Consider the following 21171-nt stretch of genomic DNA (forward strand, 5'->3'; position numbering starts at 1 on the left):
AGACAGGGAAACAAAATGAAAGTGGGACAGTCTTTATACTCCGGTATATTGTGCTTATGATGTGATAGATAGTTCACTGGTTCTCAGCCACAGAATTAGAACCATTTTAAGTTTTAAAAACTGCAAATGCTTATGTCCCACCTAATTTAATAAATCTGGGTGGGACTCAAATATATAGAATTTGTAAATCTTCCTCAAGAATAGTACTGAATCACCAGAATAAAGAAGACCCACAGGATGTAAGAATTGAAAGGTGCTAAGAATCTGAAAGTGTTGGGTGAACATCATATTGGAGTGTTTTTTTTTTTTTAAAGATTTTATTTATTTATTTGACAGAGAGAAATCACAAGTAGATGGAGAGGCAGGCAGAGAGAGAGAGAGAGAGGGAAGCAGGCTCCCTGCCGAGCAGAGAGCCTGATGCGGGACTCGATCCCAGGACCCTGAGATCATGACCTGAGCCGAAGGCAGTGGCTTAACCCACTGAGCCACCCAGGCGCCCCCATATTGGAGGTTTAAATGCTGAAGGATGAGGAGTTTTCCAGGGGGAGAAAAGAACTCCAGGAAAAGGAAAAGCATAATGCCTAACCCTAAGGCATTTGAATTTATTAGTATCATTTTTACTGATACCCTCATGAAAGAGGGTTACAAGACTCATTTATTAAATGACTAATATCTGTGCATATGAACTATCAATTTCTGGGGAGAAATGCCCTACTCTGGGTCATATGTGCTCTCCTTCTCTCCCCTCCCACTGGTTTTCAGCTCCCCTCCTCTCTCAGGGTTGGAATGTCCCAACATGAGGCCTATCATTGTTCCAGCTCAACCTTCTCTCCACTTAATCATCAAACACTTTCTCCATCTTACTCAGAAAATAGCTGAGGCCCTTTGAGGGCAGCAAGAGCACAGCTCACAGTGGAGGAAATGCCCAGAGCAGGGGCGAGAACTGGGTGAAGGCCTCCATGTCACCACAGTGTTTCTCCCTTTCCTCTTCCTTGAGGCTTCTCCTGTATGTGGCTGGGGAAATCCAGCCCAGTCATCTCTGAAGACTTTCGAATTAAAGCTTGATCTTCCACTATGGTTGCTCTTGGTGAAGAGAGTTGGCTGACACAATGGTCCCCACCCACTACCAACACTCATACAGACGTTCATCTACTCAAGCTCTCCGAAATGTTCTAGCCTCTCAGAGAAAAATATACCATCTCTGTAAGCCCCCCAATTAGTCAGAATGATAGACTCAGCCCTTAGAAGGGTGTTTCCGTGAAACACTTAATGTCTGGTATAGTCTTTCTGTAAGGTCTCCGGGCTAGTCACCAATCACCTATTAAAGATCCCATCAGCTTATTTCCCCTCCCACACACCCTGAGTATTCATGAGGAGACAGGCAGGTCTGGCTCAACCCCTTACCAGGTCACTTAAAACAGGTTTATAGAAAATATTAATTTGCAAAATACAATCAATAGCAGGTATTAAGTCAGCGGATGGATTGTGAACACGGAAAATTCCTTTGAGTCCTTCCACTTCTCTCACACTGATGATGAGGTTAGGAATCTTAATGCCAGGGCTCCTGTATATGGCCTCCTCCCCTGTCCTCTGATCCATTTGTGCCTCTGGCTCTGGCCTTGAACTTCCTCTATGGGCTCCAGTCCTAGTTCTGCCATCTCAGACACATTCTCAGTTGACCATTCAGCAACTTAACTTCTTCTTGATCCAATGACTCTGGCTATCATGTGTCTCCTCCCTACCCCCTAGGAGTGGAACAGGCTTTAGGGCTGGTGTCCTTAGAACAGTCTCCCCTTTCCCTTCTTCCTATTGACTCACAGCACTCCATTCCCACACAAAGATGACAGGTTTAGCAGGCTGAATGGTGGCGCCCAATTCACTGGAACCTACAGATGTTGCCTAATTTGGAAAAAGAACCTTTGTAGATGCGATTAAGTTAAGGATGAGGAGATTATCCTGGATTGTTTGCAAGGGTCCTAAGAGAGAGGCAGGGAGAGATTTGATGGAGAGATCAAACAAGGTGATACGAATTGGAACACAGAGATTTGAAGCTGCTGGCCTTGAAGATTAGGGTGACGCAGCCATAAAATAAGGAATGCTGAAAGTCTTAAAAGCTGGAAGAGCCTGGGGCACTTGGGTGGCTCAGTCGTTGGGTGTCTGCCTTCGGCTTAGGTCATGATCCCAGGGTCCCAGAATCGAGCCCCACATCCAGCTCTGCAAGGGGGTGGGGGGCTGCTTCTCCCTCTCCCACTCCCCTACTTGTATTCTCCCTCTTGCTGTGTGTCTCTTTGTCAAAAAAATAAATAAAATCTTTAAAAAAAAAAAAAAAGCTGGAAGAGGCAAGAGACAGAGTGTCCCATAGAGCCCTCTTCTGGGAGAGTGGCCCTGCTCACATCTTGACTTCAGCCCAGTGATTTATGCCTCCTTTCAGACTTTTCTGTATTTCATTTACAGATAAATACAGACAAAAGTTTACTCAAAGAAACAATGACCTGATTTTTATTACATGCAAAGTAAAAAGTAAAATATTTCTGTATTATTTGAAACTTTATAGTGAGAATACATTTAGTTATTACTTATAGAACTTTTAAAAACAGATTTCCAGGATATAGACTAAAATATCAAAAGCAATTAATCAATGGATGATAGGATTCTCAATGACTGACTTCCTTCTGGGCAATTTTTTTCCATTTTCTAAGTTCACAACAGTGCACAGCTAATTAATACTTAAAAATTTAAAAAGTTATAAAGAGGGCGCCTGGGTGGTTCAGTGGGTTAAGCCTCTGCCTTTGGCTCAGGTCATGATCTCAGGGTCCTGGGATCAAGCCTGGCATGGGGCTCTCTGCTTATCAGGGAACCTGCTTCCCCTTCTCTCTCTCTCTCTCTGCCTGCTTCTCTTCCTACTTGTGATCTTTCTCTCTCTGCTGAATAATAAAATCTTAAAAAACAAAAAAGTTATAAAGAAAAAAATCTTGATGTAAATCATTTGCTGACATTGAAAAAGTTCACAAATACTCATTAGTCAGTAGAAAGAAAAAGCTACAATCAGTGTAAATATCATGGTGATTTTTATTTTAAAACATGCACATATATAGTCAGAAACAGTAAAAGTGCATACATCAAAATTATCTTTGATACAATTATGGCTAATTTTTGTTTTACACTGTGTTTTTTGTGTCTTCAAATATTCTGCATTAGTTATGGATTTTATAATGAAATAAATTGTTATTAAATTAGAAAGTTAGGAGTACGTTAAATGATAGAATAAAAGATTTGTTGGGCTGGAACACATGGACCTTCATATAAGAATATCAGATGGCATGCTAGAATAATAATGTAACTCCTATAACTGGACCATGGAAGATGGTTTTAAAAATGCTTTCTGAATATATGAATAAAAACTAGTGTTAAAATTATACCTCTTTGACACACCCACAAGCTAGGGTAAGTCCTACACCTGTGTAGGCTGCCTGCTTTCCCATAGATTTGCACCTAAACACTACTGTGAACTGGTGAAACTAAGAATTTACAGTATTGTCATCTCTCTCCTGTAAGTCATTCATAGCCCTCCTTTACTCCTGTAGGTTAAACATCTCTCCAGGGTCCTAGATTCATGCCATCGCTCTTGGCGTTTCCAGCTTCTCACTCCTAAATTAAGTGGGACCGAGTCTGTCCACGAAGATAGCCTTCATTTTAGAGAAGGTGTGTGTCTCACAGTTGGCTTTGCATTTCTTCCAATTCCAGGCTTCTGCTGATGAGACTGTTTTGGTCCCAGAAGTGAATCCTGGCCAAAAGCAGGTTCTCCCTGACCATGAAGGACAGAGCCGCACCACGGTGCAGGTAGGTGCCTTTGCATTCTCAGCCTCTCAAGGACACCTTTTCTGGTGTCAGAAATAGCCCTCTATCTCTGCCTATTGGTAATCAGTAGCTGAAGCATTGAGCAAGAACTCTCTCAGCAAGAATTCTGCCCATTGAGATCCTGCCTCCGAAGTCCCAGTGACCGGTGTGACTTATGTGACCACACCAGATGCTCATCTTATTACAGTTAACATGGGAACAATCTGACCAGATCCTGAATCATGCATGAAGCTGTTACAGGCTTTTCACCAGACATATGCACAAAGGACACTGGGGCTTTCTGCCCGTTATCTTTATTGCCAGCTCACGCTGGCTCCAGATCCTATCGAGCTGGACAATGTGGACTCCCCAGTGATATTTTTGCCCTTCTGACTCATAATGTCCCAGCAGACGCCAAACACAAGGCAGAGAAGAGATGAAAAGATAAGTACATTACGAGATCTAAACAAAGCTAAGGATCTCCGGAGATGATTGATAGGGAAAATATTTTCTCAGCCCGCTTCCATTTATGACTTTCTTCCTCCAACACAATCTCCCGCAGAAGTTTCTATAAAATCTCCATTTTGTTCTAGATTCACTTGAGTTCCTTTTTCATGGGAATGAAGGACAGAAGTCTTGAGCACCCCCTAGAGGTAGGAGTGTGCTAGTAAAAGTCTCCTCAGCCTCGCTCTTGACTTCAGTCCACACAGTCCATCTTAACAGCAACCTTAGTTAATTGCTTGCCGTCTTCCACCCACTTCCAGCCTGCTTCTAGGTGACCTGTCTTTAGCCTGATCAGGGGACATCTGACTGCGGCTTCTATCCTCTCGTATTTCAGCGACTCTAATCTCTATAATAGGAAGTTCTCCTTGCCAGCTGCTTAAACAGTACAGTTTATGTTTCCATCTTGTCTCACGTTTTCTCTTTTAATATAAGTACTTTGTTAGTCATATTCTACTTGACATCGCTCCCCCAAGTTTCCTTCCACTTTATCCTTATTATTGCTCTTCATTTTACCTAGAATTCTTTTCCTTCCCTGGGCCCTCATCTCCTCATGAAAATCGTTTCCATTCATTAAAAGCCCAAGTCCCAGGCCAGCTTCCCCACACCCAGCTCTGAAATCCTGTAGAACTTGTTTACAAAGCCTTCCTATATTCTCCTTTGTATTTTAGTTATCTCTACATTGCTTATCTTATTCTAATTCAACCAAATGCCTACTACAGTGTCAAGGTCTAGTGTGCAGTAGATGATCCGTTGCTAAATGTTGAATTATATTGTTGAAGTATGATTTCAAACAACCCATTTTCAAAGAACAGAGATAACCACACTGTTGAAAAAGAAAGAAGACAGAAAGAAGAGAAACAGGACTGGAAGAGAAAGGTCACGAGAATCTCAGCCTGCTGTGGAAAGAACACTGATGAAGGATCAGCAGCCTGGGCTCAGGTCTCACGTGGCTGTAATGACCTAAATGAGCACGAAACTACTCTCCAGAGAATCAAGGGAGTGGGTTCCATCTCAAGTTTGTCACCACGATGAAACTGTATGAGCATCTCCCCATCTAGGCTCCTGATAGCTGACTAAACAAGATAGCGTTGAGACTGCATGCAGAGCCCTAGCATCAGATGTGTGCTAAGACCTGTTGATGCCTCCTTTCGTCCCACAAAATGGAAACATTCTGCAACATTCTCAATTTTAAGAAAGGTTTGCCTTCTTTATCCATTGAAAATGGGCACACACAGGAATATTTGTCTGGTGATGTAACAATAGAGAACTATACAGCTTGCTTAATCAAAAATACTACAGAGGGGCGCCTGGGTTGCTCAGTCGTTAAGGAGGCCAGCCCCTTAACGCAGGGTTCTGGGATAGAGCCCAGAATCGGGTTCTCTGCTGGGTGGGAAGCCTGCTTCTCCATCTCCTACTCCCCCAGCTTGTGTTCCCTCTCTCTCTCTCTCTCTCTCTCTCTCTCTGTCAAATAAATAAATCTTTAAAAAAAAAAAAAAAAGTCCTGCAGAAACATTTGTTTTCCCTCTAGATGTGTTCCTAATGGAAGTTTTCAGTGGCTGGTTCTCTCCATAGGCTGAACCTGTTTTCTTGACATTTTTTCCTCTAGCCCTTGCCATGTGCCATTTTAGGTAGAAGCTTCCAGTCTGGCAACTAAAAGGAAAGAGCTATGCCAAAGAAACTCTTAGTCAACTACATCACGGTCTGGGAAGATGGAAATCATCTGACAAAGATTGTTCTACATGGTAAGCAAGAAAGAAGGGTAACACTTGGAAGACAATTTAAAAAATGGGAAAGAATTTAAATAAAGTATGCCAGGAAAATACACAGATTCCAAGGAACTAAACTAAAGATTCTAGAAGCTAGGACTGTTGCAGATGTTTAGATTAATACATGTAGCAACAACTCATTTACCAAGGATTTTAGAGAAATGACTACTTCTGCCTATGGGACTTTTAGAGTTCACTGACATTTGATCTTTGTATTTTTAGAAAGTGGATTTAGTTTCACTATTTTATTATGATGTTTTCTTGACTTACTTAAGAGAATTCCAAACTACCCTCAGTCCCTGCAAATATGTGTTCTTTTACCCCTCTATGCCTTTGTGGGTGCTCCCTTCTCCTGCCGTCCCCTCTCCTCCTCACCCTTCAAAACCTATTTTAAATCTCTTGTGACTCCACTCAGCAAAGTAAGTTGCTCCCACTGCCATCCAATAGTCTTGGGTCTTAGCTCTATTAGTAATTTTTGCTATCCCTGAGGCCCTAGCTGGATGAATGCTAGGTGCATCCAGTTGGGGGTCCTCCTGAGAAGTGAGAAGGAAACCGATTAGGAGACCAGTACTGTGCTCAATTGTGAGAAGTTAGGGGCCTTTCTTTACTGAGCGTCTAATGCTGTTAACCGTTTTTTTAAAAAGAAGCCTATGGAAAAAAAAAATAAAAAAAAAATAAAAAAGAAGCCTATGAAATGCTTTCTTCTGATGCTGTTCTGGGTATATTCTAAGAGGCTATTAATAGAAGCCAAATTGATGGTGGGGGGGGATCTAGAGGAGGAGGGTGCTGAAAGAGGAGGGAGAAGAAAAAGAATCCTCAGTCTCAGAAGACTTTGCAAGAAGCAAGGTCTAAGTTTGCCCACTCCCACACCTTCACTTAGTTCTCCTCCTACAGGTCTTTAGATTTCAGCTTCCTTAGGAAAGCGTGTCATGCTTTTTCTGATGAGAACAGTCAGAGCATCTTATACCTCTCACTTTCAGCATTTACCACAGTTGTAAATCTATATATAAAGTTCTTTGATGGATGTCTGTTTTTATCACTAGGCTCCTGAGAGTGGGGACTCATATCTGGTTTTGCTTCCCACTATTCCCTAGGTCCCAGCATAGGTCTGGCATATAACAGGGTTTTAATATTTGTGGAGCAAGGGAATAATATTGCATGAAAGGCAACGGGGAAAAGGAATTGACATACAGATTTAAAGGGACCGTTTAAAGTAACTTAGCAGTTCCGCTAATGATCAGCCTGATGTGATCAATTTAACGATCAAGGGCATGAGAGGTTTTGTCCTCCTGACATCGCATATCTGATGTCTTTCCCAACACTACCTACCTCCGACACCAGCTGGGTGACTAACAATTCTGGTGCTATTTCCTTGGAGTTAATATCAGATCTCCTAAGTGAAAGGGCTCAGCCCTGGCAAGACTGCCTCCACTTCCAGGTGCCCATTACAAGCCCCAGACTACCTGTGCTTTGGATCCACCAGACATAAATGGAAGATTCCCATGACCCTCTCCTCAGGTTGGACGTTTTGCTAAAATGGCTCACAGGACTTAAGAAGGCAGATTACTTACATTCACAGGTTTACTATTAAGGATACAAATGAACAGCCAGATGCAGAGGTACATAGCATGAGATCTGGAAAAGTCCCAAGTGCAGGAGCTTCTGTCCCTGTGTAGTTGGAATGTGCCATGCCCCTAGCCCTTGGAGGTGTTCTCCAGCCTGGAAACTCTCTGGACCTTGTTGTTGATGGGTTTTTATGGAGGTTATATTACGTAGGCATGACTGACTAAATCACTGGGTGTTGGTGATTATACTTAATCTCCAGCCCCTTTCCCCTCTCAGGAGGTAGGGCTGAAATTTCCAAGCTACTAAACTAGGCTTGGTCTTTCTGGCTCCCCTTGCTAAAGCTATCTAGAGGCTCGCCAAGACTGGCCTCATTAAAAGACACTCCTATCACTCTTATCCCAAGAAATTCCAAGGGTTTTAGGAGCTCTGTGGCAGGAATGAACAAAACGAAAGATCCTTCTGTGATACTAAGGGTGGGAATGAATTTAAGGATGTAAATGTAGGGGTATATACAGTTAATAAGTAGACTGTAATGATGATATTAACCAAGGTTTCAAAGGTAATAATAAGTTATTAGGTTACCCTTGCATTTCATCTCAATTTATTTCCCACTAACTTCTTACATGGGCAAATTAATGACATCAGTATGTCTTCACTTAGTAATTACAGCAGTCCCCTCCCCACTTTATGTAAGCCCAATACCATTTTATTCTGAGTCATTTATTTGATAATCAGATGTTACAGATGCTCATGAGAATGTGTAGCTAAATTAAATATTCTGGCACTGTGTTTTCCCAGAAGAGAGAAGTGGATGCCTTTTAACAACTTTGGGCCCCACTTAAGACTTAAAGAGTTTAGACCTGCACTTTCTTTGTTTCTCCAATTCTCCAACACTTAGCATAAAAAAAAAAAAAACCACAACTTTCCAGCACAAACTGTAAATAAATTGATCAATTAAGGTAATAAATCAGAACTGGTCCATCTATTTACCACCACTGACAAAATTATTGCTGACAGGGCAACAGAAAGCAAATCATAGACAGTCTGTTGATGGAGAATTTTAATCATTGATCCTTCCAGTATTTGTTACAAGCCTTCTGCATGCCTGACACTAGGTATTCAAGGAGACCTCTATGAGGAAGTGAAAAGAAGTCTATAGGATAGGAATAAAACTCAACACATAATCTGCCCTCAAGAAGTTCCCAATCGTGTTCGAATAAAAGATCGCAGAACACATTTTAGAACAAAATCTATAATTGGAGACTACGATAAAAGAAGCATTCTATAGGGGCGCCTGGGTGGCTCAGTGGGTTAAGCCGCTGCCTTCGGCTCAGGTCATGATCTCAAGGTCCTGGGATCGAGCCCCGCATCGGACTCTCTGCTCTGCAGGGAGCCTGCTTCCTCCTCTCTCTCTCTCTCTCTCTCTCTCTGCCTGTCTCTCTGCCTGCTTGTGATGTCTCTCTGTCAAATAAATAAATAAAATCTTTAAAAAAAAAAAAAAAGAAGCATTCTACAGAAATGTGGGGGAAAGTGCAACGAAATCAGTTTGGGGGATGAGGGAAGTTTTCCCAGGAAGCTAAATTTTGAAGGATGAGCTAAGAGAAAAGGATGAATTAGGAAGAAGAGGGTATTTTAAGCAAAAGGAAACATATGTATGAAAAAGCTCACAACCTAATCAGTAAACTACAAGGAATTCACTGCAGGTCTTTAGGCAAATACTTTCTACTTATGAACATTCATAAATACAGAGCTCTGCATTCAAGCAAAGGCACATCAACTCTTTCAGACACGCCCGAAGGAGTTCGTGGTCAGGTGAAGTAATTTCGGTCCTGGTCACATGATCGTTGAGTTAATCCTTAATCCATTTAATTATTCCATCGGGTTATTCCTTCATCCATTTAATTAATTCCTTAAACTTGCAGGGTGGCAAACTCAAATACCTACCATGAGTGAGGTGACCTGTGTCCAGCTATGGGGATGAGCAGCCCCAGGTACTGGTTGATTTTACTTTGCCAGAACATGGCCTCAATGCTGCTATGCCTTTGCTCTCTCCAGGCAAACCAGAGACCTCCTTCAATTTTGAAATGTTGAGAACTAATTCAGAGTTTTAAAATTATATGCAGGCCAAACTTGACCTTCACCTTCTGAGATGGTCATCTCCAATAGGCAGTATAATATGTAGATCTAAAGTTCAACAAGAGTGGTACACACCAATAGCAGACATCAACATATACTTAAGCATTGAAGCTATGAGAAGAGAATAGGTCACCTGAGGGTTATATATTCACTGATACAACAAAAGCAAGGTATGGCAGAACTCTAAGAAACGGGAGCAGATATGTAATAGGTGGAGGAAAAGGAGCCAAGCAAAGAAGAAGAGGCCTTTCATGAATATTTGAAAATTAAATAAACTGGACAACAAGGATTCAAGTAATTTCGTCTTATTTGCAACTCATACAAGCTACTTAAGGCAGATGTTATCAGAGTTCCATAGTATCGGTAACTTAAGCTCATTTAGATGACTTAACCCAAGATTTCACAGTTTATTTTTTTTTTAAGATTTTTAAAAAAATTTATTTATTTGACAGACAGAGATCACAAGTAGTCAGAGCAGTAGACATAAAGAGAAGGGGAAGCAGGTTCCCTGATGAGCAGAGAGCACGATGCTGGCCTGGATCCCAGGACCCTGAGATCATGACCTGAGCCAAAGGCAGAGGCTTAACCCACTGAGCCACCCAGGTGCTCGATTTCACAGTTTTTAAATAGCAGAAATAGGGTTTACATGCTAGTCTTCCCCAAATACCACAGATCTTCATTCCGCCATGCTGGCTCCAAATTTCTTAGAATTTGCTGACTAGCAAAGCCAGGAAAACAGAAGTAGGAAAGAAATGATGCTAGTACAATCAGCCTCCCACAACTCTCCCTTTTCCCCTGCTTTTGACACAGTAGGAAACACTGGCTCAGAGAAGTTAAAAAAAAAAAAAAAAACCCATCACCTTGAAATTCCGGTCTTTATTAACACTTAATCTAAAACCCGAACCCCATCCTTTAGTATTCACAGGCAAAGAAACATTAACTCTTTGCTTGCATAAGGGTACAAGCACTCAGGACTTTCATAGTAAAGGCATCAGATGGTGCACTTGGGTGGCTCAGTGGGCTAAGCCTCTGCCTGTATCTACTCAGGTTATGACCTCGGGGTCTGGAATTGAGCCCCACATTGAACCCTCTGCTCAGTAGGGAGTCTGCTGTTCCCTCTCCCTCTGCTGCTCCCTCTGCTTGTGCTCTCTTGCTCACACACACTGTCTCTACTAAATAAATGAAATCTTAAAAAAAGGATATCAGAAACTATATAGTATCTTTTCTGTACTAAAATCATTAGAGAGAAAACTATGGGACATCTTAAGGCCTTGCTCTACCCCCACAGAATCTTCTTTCTTTATGCAAATGTACTGGCTGTGACGGAGATTCCATGTGGTTCTCAGGAGCGTGGCATAAATGAGTGTTAGAGATAAGTACATACTGACAAAACATTTCTTATAGTGGATGTTGGCAGAACATTATTATTAGGGGTCTGTAAAAGCTTGGAAAAAAAATTTTTTTTAAAGATTTTATTTATTTATTTGACAGAGAGAAATCACAAGTAGATGGAGAGGCAGGCAGAGAGAGAGAGAGAGGGAAGCAGGCTCTCTGCTGAGCAGAGAGCCCGATGCGGGACTCGATCCCAGGACTCTGAGATCATGACCTGAGCTGAAGGCAGCGGCTTAACCCACTGAGCCACCCAGGCGCCCCAAGCTTGGAAAATTTTTTGCTGTAATCCATCTTGTGATAATGAAAACTGTTTTACTGGAATTTGACCTGAAAGAATAGAACTTGGTCACCAAGTTTCAACCCCAATCTTGTTGAAATAGTACATTTCTCCTGCTGATATGAACAGGGATTTTTTTAAAAACTTTGATATATATACTATAAAACCAAGTTATACAAGTGTGTTGCAATCAAATAGATTTCAAATGCGGGTTTGAGCATGATTATTTCAAGATTTCTTTACTTATGTAGATTAGTGGGCCTGGGCAAGAGATCTCTACCCAGAAGCTCCAACCTGTCAAAATGGTTTCATTTGGTCCAATTCTATTCTCACAGCAGGTAAAGTCTCAATCCCTGTAATAACTTCTGGAGCTTACCTTCTTGAAAGGCCCTAAAAATTTCAATTAAATTAAGGTAATAAACAGAAAATAGAATTGATTTCATTCATTCAGAAAATATTGAGTATGAAGGCACGGAGGATATCAGGATGAATCAGAAGTGTATTCTGCCCACAAATCATCCAGCCCAGGGTGGGGGTATGGCACTGCTAATTAGCTGGGTTAGGGCTAACATCACTTTTGAGAACTTGAAGTACATGTATTTTGTGTTGTTGATCCATGGACTTTGAGGTATAGACCAAGAAACAGGTGGCATATGGCTAAGTTAGTGTTTTATTTTTTTTTTTTTTTCAAAGTTAGTGTTCTGGTATGAAAGTTGAAAAGCTTGGTTTGTATTTTCTCATTGTTGCTTGGAACCCCTGCTCTTCCAGCTCCCAGTGGAGGGATCTGCCCCTGCAATTCTGGCAACCCTTTTAGGATCTGGCCCCAAAGGGATTGCAGACTTTTTTTTTTTTTTTAATTCTATTTATGTATTTGTCAGAGAGAGAGAGCACAAGCAGGGGGCAGTGGGAGAGGGAGAAGCAGGTTCCCTGATGTGGGACTCAATCCCAGGACCCTGGGATCATGACCCAAGCCGAAGGCAGATGTTGTTTAACCAACTGAGCCGCTCAGTTACCCCGGAATTACAGATCTTTTAGTCATCAAATAGGAACCCAACTCCACATGTGTTAACTTATACAACTTCACCAGAGTGAAATGTACCTTTGCATTAATGATTTAGCCTCTCCCCTCCTTCAGGAAATAATCATACTCTGATATAAACATATATTTGCATGAATATGAAAAGATCGGAAACAATTTAAATGCTGAACAATTGAGGTGTGGTTAATTAAATTTTGGCTATCCCTATGGTTTATTACTATGGATCCATTCAAATGATGTTTTAGGAAAATATTCACCATATGTTGTTATAAAAATTACCTACAAAACCATAACATGGTATCATTACATTTTCCAAATATGTGTATATTCATGTTGTAGGTTCAAAAAAAAAGACTATTAAGAATAGAAGACTCAAATATTAATGGTGGTTCCCTCTGGGTGGTAGAATTATAGAAGAGTTTTCTTCTTTGTGGTTTTCTTGTTATTTTCCAAATTATACAAAATGTACATGTGTTACTTTCATTATTCAAAACAAATTATATTTTTAAAAAGAAAGACCAAAATGTAGTCTAGCTCTTCCTATTTTGTAGCTTTTCTTGACAAAGAAGTTTTACCAAATTCCCCAAGGACTGGAACGGAAGGCTATTTTAGTGACACCAACTGTGCCAACTCAAAACCTTACAGAACTTGTATCAAGAGGCAAAGAAAAGCGTCACTTCCCATCCTGTCTGGGGCATCCTCCTCAGGAACTTAAGGTTGTCTTCCTACATCTTTTTATGTTCAAGGCTTTTAATTTATTATATCTGTGGGACCTCGAAGCAATGTTAAAGTCTTCAGCATTTCTTCTAGTATTCTAGTTGGCCATGTGCAAATAGGACTACTGATAGCCTTTGGTAGTGTACCAGAGTTTCTGAGAGGCCAGTAATATAGACACTATTTGTTGTTTCCTTTTTTTTTTTTTTAAAGATTTTATTTGTTTATTTGACAGAGAGACAGACAGCATGAGCAGGGAGAGAGGCAGATGGAGGGAGAGAGGGAGACTCCCCACTGAGCAGGGAGCTGGATGTGGGACTTGATCTCAGGACCCTGGGATCATGACCTGAGCCGAAGACAGAGGCTTAACCCACTGAGCCACCCAACTGCCTCAAATAGGCACTATCTGGAACAAAACAGCATATTAGTTAGGAACATCGGCCCTGGAGTCAGAACTTAGAATCTTAACACTAAAATTTACTAATCATGTGGCCTGGAGTACATTAATTAATCTCTTTGTGACTCTATTTCCTCATCCGTCAATTCAATCATAATAATGTCTACCTTATCATGTTTCTGTGATGATTAAAAATGACAATGTAGGGCGCCTGGGTGGCTCAGTGGGTTAAGCCGCTGCTTTCAGCTCAGGTCATGATCTCAGGGTCCTGGGATCGAGTCCCTCATCGGGCTCTCTGCTCAGCAGGGAGCCTGCTTCCTCCTCTCTCTCTCTGCCTGCCTCTCTGCCCACTTGTAATCTCTCTCTGTCAAATAAATAAATAAATCTTTAAAAAAAAATTTTAAAAAAATGACAATGTATGTTAAGGACTAAGCACAATGTCTGGCATGTAGTAATCAATAAATGTAAACTATTGTATTCCTAAGATAAATACAATACAGAGATAAAAATTAGTGTTATGAGAGATCTAGAGAGGGCACAATTACTTTTGGTTGAGAAGACTGAAAAAACTTTGTAGAAGGAGAAAATTGAGATATTCTGAGATGAGGGTAAAGGCATTCAGGAGATGGCAGAGCATACAGATGAGGAAGCTATAGAACACAGGTGTTGAACAGTTTTCCCGGAGCATCAGGTATATGAAGTCTTCATGAGACAAGAATGCTGGGTAAACAAGTTTAGACTTAAGCTTATGGGTAATAAGGACATGTTTCATCTATTATAATTTTCTTTTTTTTTTTAAAGATTATTTATTTATTTATTTGTCAGAGGGGGAGAGAGAGAGGCAGCACAAGCAGGGAGAGCTGCAGGCAGAGGGGGAAGCAGGCTCCCCACTGAGTAAGGAGCCCAGATGCAGGACTCAATCCCAGGACCCTGGGATCATGACCTAAGCCGAAGGCAGACACTTAACTGACTGAGCCACCCAGGAGTGCCTATTTATTATGATTTTCATCCCAAAATAATTTTTGTAATATTGCACAGGATTCCTCTTGTTGCAGTTAACCCGAGCATGTATACAAGTACCCCATTTATCCATCTCATGACCTACCACGTTCTCTATGAAAACCAAGTTTTATTTTTTAATTTTTTTTAAAGATTTTATTTAGGGCGCCTGGGTGGCTCAGTGGGTTAAGCCGCTGCCTTCAGCTCAGGTCATGATCTCAGGGTCCCGGGATCAAGTCCCGCATCGGGCTCTCTGCTCAGCGGGGAGCCTGCTTCCCTCTCTCTCTCTCTCTGCCTGCCTCTCTGCCTACTTGTGATTTCTCTCTGTCAAATAAATAAATAAAATCTTTAAAAAAAAAAAAAAAGACACAGAAGTCCCTCCTGGTGCCTGGGTGGTTCAGTGGGTTAAAGCTTCTGCCTTTGGCTCAGGTCATGATCCCAGGACCCTGGGATCCAGCCCTGCGTGGCTCCCTGCTGAGCAGAGAGCCTGCTTCCCTTCCTCTCTCTCTCTGCCTGCCTCTCTGCCTACTTGTGATCTGTGTCAAATAAATAAATAAAATCTTAAAAAAAAAAAACGATTTTATTTAGTTATTTGACAGACAGAGATCACAAGTAGGCAGAGAGACAGGCAGAGAGAGAGAGAGAGGAGGAAGCAGGCTCCCTGCAGAGCAGAGAGCCCGATGCGGGGCTCCATCCCAAGACCCCGGGATCATGACCTGAGCCGAAGGTAGAGACTTTAACCCACTGAGCCACCCAGGTGCCCCCCTTGGTTTAAAACCAAGTTTTAGGGGGGGGGGCGCCTGGGTGGCTCAATCGGCTGAGCATCCAATGTTGATTTCAGCTCTGGTCGTGATCTCAGGGACCTGGAATCAAACTCTGCCTCAGACTCCAGGCTCAGGGTGGGGTGTGCTTGAGACTCTCTCTTTCCCTCTGCCCTTCCTCCAACTCAAATGCATGTGCATGCTCTCTTTCTCTCTCTCTCTCCCCACTCTCCCAAATAAATTAATAAAATCTTTTTTAATTTTTTAATTTTTTTAATTTTTAAAGAATTTATTTATTTATTTGAGAGAAAGAGAGAATGAGAATGAGAGGGAGAGGTCAGAGGGAGGGACAGACTCCCTGCTGAGCCAGGAGCCCGATGTGGGATACCATCCTGGGACTCCAGGATCATGACCTGGGCTGAAGGCAGCCGCCCAACCAACTGAACCACCCAGGCGCCCCAAAATCTTTTTTAAAAAACAAATAAGTTTTAGGGGTGCCAGGCTGACTCAGTTAGTAGAACATGTGACTCTTGATCTCAGGGTTATGAGTTCAAGCCCCATATTATGTGTAGAGATTGCTTAAAAAAGTAAAATCATAAAGAAAACCCTACTTGTTTTAGCCATTAGTAAGTGAAAAAAATCTCCTGGTCGAAGCATAGAGTATTCTTCTGGGGCAGGGAAGAAGCTGGATATGACAGAGTGAGGAAAGCATGATCCTTTATTTCTGTAGCTCTACAGATTGTTTAAGGCATCAGGGGATATGAAAGGAAGCAGGATTAAGCTTGGGTCCTGATAAGTAAGATCATCTTTGGGATAAACATTAAAATGACAAAAGAAACATATGAAGAAAAGAACAAAGTTCAGGACAAACAATACCCGATTTCAAGATTTACTGTAAAGCTTGAGTAATGAAGATAGTGTTGTGCTGGTGAACGGATAGACATACAGACCAATGCAATGAAATAGAAAGTCTGGAAGAAGAACCACACATTAGTCATCAGTTAATTTATGACAAAGGTGCAAAGGCATTCAAAGGGGAAAGAGAAGTCTTTCCAATAAATTGTATTGGAACCACTAGATATACATATGCAAAAAAAAAAATCAAACCCCAGTCTTCATCTTACATCATATGTAAAGATTAACTCAAAATGTCATGTAGATCTAAATGTAAAAGCTAAAACAATAAAACTTTTAGAAGGAAATAGAAAAATGTTTGTGACTTCAGACAGAACCAAAAAAAGAAGAAATCATTTTAGAATTGATAATTTAGGGACACCTGGACGGCTCAGTGGGTTAAGCCTCTGCCTTCAGCTCAGTTCATGATCTCAGGGTCCTGGGATCCAGGCCCGCTTTAGGCTCTCTGCTCAGCAGGGAGCCTGCTTCCCTCTCCCCATCTCTGCCTGCCTCTCTGCCTACTTGTGATCTCTGTCTGTCAAGTGGATGGATAAAATCTTAAAAAAAAAAATTGATAATTTGAACTTAGTTAAAAAGACGTTTGCTACTTAAGAGACATCATTAGGAAAGTGAAAAAACTGTCATAGACTAGGGAAAACATTTTATGTGATCAGCCAATAGATTTGTATCTAGATTGTATAAAGAACTCTTACAACTCAATAAAAGAAAGGGCAAACAACTTTTTAAAAATCTGAAGACTTGAACAGACACTTCACCAAAGAAGATACATGAATAATCAATGGGTGTTCAACATCATTAGTCTTCAGGGAAATGGACATTAAAACCATAGTAAGATACTACCACATAGGGCGCCTGGGTGGCTCAGTGGGTTAAGCCACTGCCTTCGGCTCAGGTCATGATCTCAGGGTCCTGGGATCGAGTCCCACATCGGGCTCTCTGCTCAGCAGGGAGCCTGCTTCCCCCTCTCTCTCTGCCTGCCTCTCTGCCTACTTGTGATCTCTGTCTGTCAAATAAATAAATAAAATCTTAAAAAAAAAAAAGATATTACCACATAACCACCAAAATGGCTAAAATTAAAAAGATTGACAATACCATCTGCTGGGAAGCATGTAAAACAAACAGAACTCTAATATGTGGATGGTGGTAATGAAAATACGCTACAGCCACTTTGAAAATGGTTTGTTAGTCCCTTATTACGTTAGACATATACTTGCCATATAACCCAGAATTTCACTCCTAGGCAATTTGTCCATGAGAAATTTAAAAATATGTCCATACAAAGACTTGTCCTTGAATGTCCATAGCAGCTTTATTCACATAATAGCCCCCAAATATAAACAACCCAATTGTCCATCAACAGGAAATGGGTAAACACATTATTACATATTCATTTAATAAAATACTCAGCAATAAAAAGGAACAAATGACATATGCATTTATATAAAATTCTAGAAAAGGCAAACTAATCTATAGTGATAGGAAGCAAGTCTGTTTACCCAGGTTGGAGGTGGAGAGGGGAAGATGTGTTCAAAGGGAACTTTTGGGATGATGGAAGTGTTCTCTATGTCTTGGTGGCGTCAAAACGCACTGAGCTGTGTACTTTATTTATTTATTTTTTAAAGATTTATTTATTTATTTGACAGAGAGATCACAAGTAGACAGAGAGGCAGGAAGAGAGAGAGAAAGAGAGAGAGAGAAGCAGGCTCCCTTTTGAGCAGAGAGCCCGACGCGGGACTCAATCCCAGGACCCCGAGATCATGACCTGAGCTGAAGGCAGCGGCTTAACCCACTGAACCACCCAGGCGCCCTGAGCTGTGTACTTTATTGTATATAAATTTACCTCTATACAGCATGAGAGACATTAGGCATGCCAGGTGCAATGCTGAGGAGTGGTAGCACATGCAGATGATAAAATATTACTGTTCCCTAGGCTTCACAGTGGAAAATAATGTGCATAATTTTCAATAAAGATAGAAGTTTGCTTTCTTTGTGCTGCTCCTCATTCACTGATCCAACACATATTTATTGAGCTTCTACTATGTGCCAGACATTTGACTCCATGTTGAGAGTACAAAGGCAGGCAAACAATCTTCACACAGTTCCTGACCTCACAGAGCCTTCAGTTCAGTGAGGGAGGTAGAAAGACCAACGATAGTTTATGAGGATAATTTCTGTGAGCAGAAGAATAGGAGATGTCAAGGAAGTACATTTGCCTTGTGACCACTTCTGAAGCAAGTGACATCTAAGTTCCTATCTAAAGAGTGAGGTTTAGGGGCGCCTGGGTGGCTCAGTGGGTTAAAGCCTCTGCCTTCGGCTCAGGTCATGATCCCAGGGTCCTGGGATCGAGCCCCATATCGGGCTCTCTGCTCAGTGGGGAGCCTGCTTCCCCCTCTCTCTCTGCCTGCCTCTCTGCCTACTTGTGATCTCTGTCTGTAAAAAAAAAAAAAAAAAAAATCTTTAAAAAAAAAAAAAGAGTGAGGTTTAGTTAACCAAAATAAAGCTAACTGTCACTCCAGAAATGCTCCCTTTCAGAAGGGACACAGAACGGATGGTCACATTCAGTATGTTCATGTGTACAAGCTTTGAATTAATGCTTCCCCAACTAATCGGTTTTTCAAAAATTTTTCAAAGCTGCTTTTTTTTTTTAAACTTATCCATGCTGGGGCACCTGGGTGGCTCAGTAGTTTGAAGCCTCTGCCTTCAGCTCAGGTCATGATCCCAGGGTCCTGGGATTGAGCCCCGCATCGGGCTCTCTGCTCAGCAGGGAGCCTGCTTCCTCCTCTCTCTCTGCCTGCCTCTCTGTCTGCTTGTGATCTCCATCTGTCAAATAAATAAATAAAATCTCAAAAACAAAACAAAACTTATCCATGCTTTTAGCTTAATACCAAAAATACATTCATTTTTAATCAAATCCTGGTAGTTTTATGACTGAAATCCTTACCCATTTTTGTACAGTATAACTTGTTATACTAATGAGAGTTTTCATTTTAAACCTATTTTAGGTAGTGTAATTGTAGAGTCACACATTATTTACTATGAAATAATCTGATACAATTAATTATACTGTCAAGTCAGAAAAAAGAGGAATAGACTACATATGAGATATACTACAAAGGTAACCTTGTCAAATATATTTCCTACTCTAAAAGAGAGTAGAGGATAATCCTTCGTGAAGAGTGTTATGCCCACCTTAGAGTGTTTGGAAACCTTTGGGATGGTTTTGTGGTTGGTGCATTGATTGGGAGAGGTATTTACAACCAGAGGTTAGGGTCAGGGGTGGTAAATGCTTTTCTATGGTTGGGGCAACGGCACACATACAAAAATTACTCTGGCCCCCCAGTGCTAGTTGTATCCCCCCTGAGAAGTACCATTGGAAGATCTCCTGTGCCCTTTCCAGCTCTAAAACTTTGCTGGTGGATTTTATCCATTCACCTGAAATGGCATTGCTTTATCAAGAAGACAGAAATCAGCCAACTTGACATCTGTGATGATTAATTTTATGTATTAATCTGGCTGGGCTACGGTGCTCAGATATATGGTCAAACAAAATTCTGGATGCTTGTGTAAGGGTGTTTTGGATGACATTGACATTTAAATCAATGGATTTTGAATAAAGGATAATGCCCACCGTAATGTGGGTGGGCCTCAACCAATCACCTGAAGGCCTGAAGAGAACAAAAGATTTTCCTCCGGGAAGTGAAAGGAAATTCTGCCAGCAGATGGCCTTTGAACTTGAACTGCAGACTAAACTTTCCAGTCTCCAAAACTGAGTGAACCAATTCCTTAACTCTCCCCCAAATTCTTTCTATTTCTCTCTATATTGGTTTCATTTCTTTGGAGAACCTTGACTAACACAGTGTCCTTATTCTTTTTTTTTATATATATTTTTTTATTTATTTATTTGAGAGAGAATGGTGGAGGGAGAGATTAAGAGAACAAGTGAGAAGAGGGGCAGAGAGAGAAGCAGACTCCCTGGAGAGCAGGGAGCCTGACGGAGGGCTCCATCAATCCCAGGACGCTGGGAGCATGACCTGAGTGGAAAGCAGATGCTTAACTGACTGAGCCACTCAGGTGCCGTTCTAACATCCTTAGTCATGGGCATAAGATTTACAAAATGTTGAATGGAAAAACAAATTTATCCACATTTCCACATTTGCCATATTATCACATTTACTCCTGAGATGGATAGCCATGGTTTCATTAATGCATACCTCAAATCTCAAGTATTTCAAGTATTTGAGTTTTAGAATGCCCCTGAGCTTTTTTTTTTTTAATATTTTATTTATTTATTTGACAGAGAGAGATCACGAGTAGGTAGAGAGGCAGGCAAAGAAAGAGGGGGGAACAGGCTCCCCACTGAACAGAGAGCCTGATGCAGGGCTCGATCCCAGGACCCAAATCCCAGGACCCTGAGATCTTGACCTGAGCTGAAGGCAGAGGTTTAACCTACTGAGACACCCAGGTGCCCCTAGAATGCCCCGGAGCTTTTAACTGAGTATCTTTCCTCTGCACATTTAAACTCAGGCGCACATAATCCCTGTGATTTTGATTCATTTACAGGTAACTCATCAAAACCTCGACTTGCAGCCTTCACTCTGAGCCTTCTGGATGCTTAAACTTAGCTCCAACAAGTCTTTGTCCAAAGAACCAGAAGTCACTTTTTGTTCTATTGAAGAAATAAAATAAAGTAAGAACCCAATTTGTAGTAAATTCAGAAGGTACAGTTTCTGATTCCGTTCCTATTCCCTTTTTAAACACGTTTATTTTTACTCCTATTCACTTGAAAAAAACTGCTGTGTACCTTAAACCTATTCAGTGTTCTCTCAGACACTTTTAAATACATACATATCTTCCAACCAAAAGCAGCA

General features: G+C 41.2%; 1 long non-coding RNA gene across 1 annotated transcript; it reads left to right on the forward strand.

Annotated features, from left to right (window-relative positions):
* Positions 1 to 3732: 3732 nt before the first annotated feature.
* On the forward strand, positions 3733 to 21154 carry LOC101675447. Its single transcript, XR_200274.3, has 3 exons — positions 3733 to 3840; positions 5948 to 6083; positions 20864 to 21154. It is a non-coding gene; the product is annotated as an uncharacterized LOC101675447 (long non-coding RNA).
* The last annotated feature ends 17 nt before the right edge of the window (positions 21155 to 21171 follow it).

Source organism: Mustela putorius, unplaced genomic scaffold, assembly GCF_011764305.1.
Source record: "Mustela putorius furo isolate JIRA1106 unplaced genomic scaffold, ASM1176430v1.1 tig00003987_pilon_pilon_pilon, whole genome shotgun sequence".
NCBI lineage: Eukaryota > Metazoa > Chordata > Mammalia > Carnivora > Mustelidae > Mustela > Mustela putorius.